This window comes from Cervus canadensis, chromosome 23 (genome assembly GCF_019320065.1).
Source record: "Cervus canadensis isolate Bull #8, Minnesota chromosome 23, ASM1932006v1, whole genome shotgun sequence".
Lineage (NCBI taxonomy): Eukaryota > Metazoa > Chordata > Mammalia > Artiodactyla > Cervidae > Cervus > Cervus canadensis.
Window position 1 is genome coordinate 21,110,184 of NC_057408.1, and position 6,000 is coordinate 21,116,183.

Below are 6,000 nucleotides of genomic sequence, written 5' to 3' on the forward strand. Positions count from 1 at the left end.
CTTTTTAATCTCAGACTTTGTGCACTTCAGTTATGTATTAAAAATGTCAGTTATTTTCTCTGTCCTATTTTTCCATTCCTTTTATTAATCTACTGTCATCCTTTCCGGGTGGATCCTCTGAAGCTTCTTACCTTTTCCACCTTGTCGCTCGTAGTCCTTTGTTTTGCTTTCTGTAACAGTGTCTTGGTTTTCTTTTTCAACCCTTCTGTTTAATCTTTTTTTTATTGTGATGACCAGGTTTATACTATACACGAATTCCTTTTCTAGTTCCGTAGCTGCTTTGCAAGTGCAGTCTTTCTCTAAGGCGGCTGGCAGACTCTCTGTGAAGGGCCCAGTGGTGGCTTCGGCATTTGTGGAGCACATGGTGTCTGCTACGTCGACTCAGTGGTGCGACCGAGCGTGAAGTCAGCTCTGGGCCGCCCGCAGGGGAGGGGCCCGTGTTCTGCGAAGCCTTGATGTACCTGAGCAGGTGTAAGTCGAATTGTCCCCAGGCTGTAGCCTGCAAGCCTGCACACAGGTTCTAGGGTTATCAATTTCAGTTTTCAAAACAGTTTCCAGCTTCATTCTTTGGCAGAATCACAGCAAGACTCATCAGTCGGTGCTGAGTTTGTGGGTGACACTGTGATGAGAAGCGAGGTACTCACAGAGTCTTGGAGGAGAGGATGAGTCCACAGTGGAGGAAGCTGGACAGGCCACACCTGGACCCAGTCTCCTATCACCCCTCGTCCCCTGTGCTGTGGCTGGGTGCTCTGCCCAGAGGAAACCCTTTGCACTCCGCCAGGGCCCCTGCGAGTGCAGCCTCTTCACCCCACCTGGGCTGCTCGGACCCCCTCCCCACCACTGCAGGTGCCTGCCGCGCTGGACCCTACATCGTGGCTGTAGAAATGGACATGGGGGATGGCGGATTTCTCAAGGTTTAACGTGCAAACCTGTATTAGTTCTGTACATCATGAATGTCCACAGATACGCCCAGTGTAAATAATTTAGTGCTATTGGGGACTGGCCCATCTTAGTATTACATGCATTGAGATTACATTAACAGCCATTAAAAAAAAAGCATTTACTAATCATTACTGCTTTGTCAGAGAGAAAGTCTTTTTGTCTGCAAAGCAAGAGGATTTATTATGCTGGAATATTTTAAATACAAAGAGGAATAAGAAGCAGGGCTCATGGAGCTCAATCAATTCAAGTGAAGTAACAGGTACAAACTCTTCACTATGCAGTTGGCAAGGGAATCAAGCGTGAGTTACATGCAGAGAAATGTACCTGCCACGGGCGTGCAGTTGACGGGATATACTTTTATTTCAAGTGTACTCTGTGTAAAATTTTGTCTGATTCAAAATCAGACCAAAGATCTGACTGACCTTGTTTATTCGCTTAGTCGTGTCGGACTCTTTGAGACTCCATGGACTGCAGCACGCCAGGCCTGCTTCCCTGTCCTTCACCATCTCCCTGAGTTTGCTCAAACTCATGTCCATTGAGTTGGTGATGCCATCCAACCATCTCACCCTCTGTCGCCCCCTTCTCCTCCTGCCTTCAATCTTTCCAAGCATCAGGGTCTTTTCTAAAATCAGTCGGCTCTTTGCATCAGGTGGCCAAAGCATTGGAGCTTCAGCATCAGTCCTTCCGATGAATATTCAGGGTTGATTTCCTTTAGGACTGACTGGTTTGATGTCCTTGCTGTCCAAGGGACTCTCAAAAGTCTTCCCCAGCACCACAGTTTGAAAGCATCAATTCTTCGACTGACCTTGGCAAAGATGGATTTTATAGTGACTTGATAGTTACCTATTATTAACATCTCTTTATGAGTCTAATGATTATAATTGCTGCAGAAAGAAAATGCTCACACAGGAAGATCACTGTGTGCCAAGTGTTTTTCCAGTTTGTAAAGAAACGTGCCTTTAAAAACTGCAGGCACATGTTGGTCCTACACACCGGGTACATTTTGTCTGTGGAATAATACAGCATCCAGCTTCAGCATAGGACATCATCTGTGGTCTCCTGGGGCTTCAAGGAATAACAGCTGGATTTTCTATGAGCTCCTGCTAGGCATGTCCTGGGCTGCGGACGCCCCTGGGGCTGAAAGAGGGAGCATAGCATGCCCAGAGGAACCGGGTGGGGATGGTGGTGGTAGAACACGGAGGTGCCGTCCAGGTGGCTCAGCGGAGCATCTGCCACAGCCCAGAGGTCGGGAGAGGAGCGGACTGGTCCGGGGCCTCAGTGGGCTAACGGGACAGCTACAGAGGGGCCCTGCCTCTGGCGGAGCGTGAGGACCAGGCCTCGGGCCTCGGGCTTGCACATCCTCCATTTTAGGTCCACGTGAAACGATGCTTTGCTCTGGAAAAGGACCCGCAGGATGAGTGCCTGCTCTGAGAACTGTGGAGAAACTGGGGAGTGCTCTCGGAACATCGGCTCTCAGAGTCTTCCTGAATTGGCCCGGCCGTAGCCCCGACCACTGACCTGAGTTACCCTCTGACTTCTCTCTCCAGCCTCGGGGGGACACAGTGAACTACCCCGGGACCTGCCCTGAAGGCAAATGTGCGTGTTTGCTGATTGACATAGAGTTATGTCAGAGTGAAATAGGTGTACAAAATACATTCATTGTAAATGTCTGCTTCAGGAAAGTGTCTGTGGACTTGAGAAGAAACACCTGTGATCACTCCCTGACTTAATGCTGCCTGGGGAGAAACATTCACCAAGATTAATAATAAAAAACTTTCACTAAAGATCGGGAGCTTATTGTGTACCAGGCACTGTGCAACAAGCTTTACCTGTAGCTTTTTTTTTTTTTCCCACTTATTTTTATTAGTTGGAGGCTAATTACAATATTGTAGTGGGTTTTGTCATACATTGACATGAATCAGCCATGGATTTACATGTATTCCCCATCCTGATCCCCCCTCCCACCTCCCTCTCTACCCGCTCCCTCTGGGTCTTCCCAGTGCACCAGGCCCGAGCACTTGTCTCATGCATCCAACCTGGGCTGGTGATCTGTTTCACCCTAGATAATACACATGTTTCGATGCTGTTCTCTCGAAACCTCCCACCCTCGCCTTCTCCCGAAAACCTGTGGGGCAGATGGTACGATGATGACCTCATATGGTGAGGAGCCGAGGCTCAGAGGGTAAATACCCACAGGTACATAAACCATGACTCACCCCTGTCTGAGCCGGCGCCCTAACTGGTGCCGTGTACGTGTTCTATGTTATACCACATGTCCTGTGGCTCTGGGAGGCAGAAGGACCATCGGGGACATGTAAGACCTGAGAAAATGTCATCAGTTAGGTAGCTGCTGCTGCTGCTAAGTTGCTTCAGTCGTGTCCGACTCTGTGCAACCCCATAGACGGCAGCCCACCAGGCTCCCCCGTCCTTGGGATTCTCCAGGCAGAACGCTGGAGTGGATTGCCATTTTCTTCTCCAATGCATGAAAGTGAAGTCGTTCAGTCATGTCCAACTCCTTGCGACCCCATGGACTGCAGCCTACCAGGCTCCTCCATCCACGGGATTTTCCAGGCAAGAGTACTGGAGTGGGTTGTCATTGCCTTTTCCGAGGTAGTTAGCATCATGTAAATAAATACATATAATGAAGCCATTTCTGCCTAATCCAAGGATACAGCTGTTTAAATGAGTTACGCCTTTCCTGAAGCAGACATTTAAAACAATGTATTTTGTACACCCATTTCATGCCTTGGAAGAAAAGTTATGACCAACCTAGACAGCATATTAAAAAGCAGAGGCATTATTTTGCCAACAAATGTCCATCTAGTCAAAGTTATGGTTTTTCCAGTAGTCATGTATGGATGTGAGAGTTGGACTATAAAGAACATAAAGAACGCTGAGCATCGAAGAATTGATGCTTTTGAACTGTGGTGTTGGAGAAGACTCTTGAGAGTCCCTTGGACTGCAAGGGGATCCAACCAGTCCATCCTAAAGGAAATCAGTCCTGAATGTTGGAAGGACTGATGCTGAAGCTGAAGCTTCAGTAATTTGGCCACCTGATGCGAAGAACTGACTCATTTAAAAAGACCCTGATGCTGGGAAAGATTGAAGGCAGGAGGAGAAGGGGACAACAGAGGATGAGATGGTTGAATGGCATCACCAATTCAATGGACATGAGTCTGAGTAAACTTCGGGAGTTGGTGATGGGTAAGGAGGCCTGGACCATGGGATGGCAAAGAGTGGGACACAACTAGGGAATTGAACTGAACTGATGCCTGAATCAGTGAAACCAGTACATACCAATGGAAAGACTGAGAGTAACTCAGTCACTGCGAAGAAGCCAGGGAGGCAGGGTCTGCTCTACCATGAGGAAGGCTTGGTGTAAAGCCAGGAGGTATGAGGCTGCCCCTTGGTGCAAGGCAAGAACAGACAAATGCAGCAGAACACAGAACTCAAGAGACGCGTTTGATGGTGCAGGTGGCTCAGAGCAGAGGAGGAGTGGCTTTAACAGCTGATGCTGGGACAACTAGGTGGCTGTCCGGAAGCAAAAAAAGTGGACCCACCACACCACACCCAGAAACACATCCCTGCTAGACTGTAGATGAAAATGTGAACAGTAAAATAAGAAAGCTTCTGGGAGACAGTATGAGGAGCTTCCCTGGTGGCTCAGTGGTAAAGAATCCACCTGCAAAGGAAAGGGACTTGGGTTCGATCTCTGGGTTGGGAAGAGTCCCTGGAAGAGGGCATGGCAACCCACTCCAGTATTCTTGCCTGGAGAATCCCATGGACAGAGGAGACTGGCCGGCTACAGTTCATGGGGTTGCAAAAGGGTCAGATACAACTTAGCGGCTAAACAACAGCAACGACAACCACTATTTTAAAAAGACAGCCTGGGCAGTATTTCCGTGTGTTGAGGTCCCTGACAGGCACTGGACTCAGGCACCCTTTTGAACTCTTTTAGAAACACGATCCTTATTGTCAAGGGAACACAGTCTCTTTTCTGATAACTCTTGCTAAGTATCCCTCCCGTGTCATGCCGACGCCTGCCTCTGAGTACCTGTGGAGAAGAGAAATGTCACTCATCGGCCGTAGTCCCCTCCCCTACTGGAGATGCTCAGAGTCAGCCTGATTCCCACTGGGTCCTCTCGGGGTGGCTTTTACAGGGAAGCTGAGGCGGGTCTCAAAGCATCAACCAAAGAAAGTTGGAATCTTAGTAATCTGAGCTACTAAGGGGATTTCACTCATGGATGATTATGCCCATGAGAAAAAAGGGAAGTCTGTTTATATAATGTATGCATAAATAAAGCAGAGTATCTGGACTCGACCATTTCAGCTGCAGTGATGTTTTGATTGCATACGTTATTAGGAAAAATTCAGACTTGGTAGAAAGAGAAAACCCAAAATATGACTGATAGTAGCTAAATCTTCACATAAGAACATTAGACTTGGAAGAAATAATGAGCTTGTAAGAAAATGCTTCGTGGCAAAAAAAAAAAGTTAATTTGTTAAATTTGATAGGGACCCAAAAAAAATCAAGAAATTAAATTTGTGCAGTGAAATATGTATGGAAAGGGATTGCTCCTGATGAAAGTGAAAAAATGCACAGTTTGCTTGGGTGTTCTAGAAAGCTGATCAAAGGATTATGCTGGTTTAATGGCATTTAATGTTGCTAAATTCTAAGGGAAATGTTTTTATTGGTGAATAGAGTCTAAACATCCTCAGGGTTAAAATGATGGGGTGAAAACATTCTGTATTGATTTAAAGGGTTGAGTACCTCTTCACTGCAGCATGCTGTTAAATTCTGATGCCACTGGACTATGGCGCCTGCAATAATAATTATTTGATCTTTTATCTACACACAGTCTACACCCCAGGGGTCATCTGTTGCCCCTCATTCTTGTGCTTTTCCAATGCACATTGACCTCTTACCTCCGGTTAGGGCAGAAGAAATTGCATTTGTCATGGAACAAGATACTATCTCAAACAGATTTACAAATGCCATCCACCCATTTTCCCAGAATGAGATCCTTTGTGTGAAAAGATTCTGTTGGCCATGGTTCC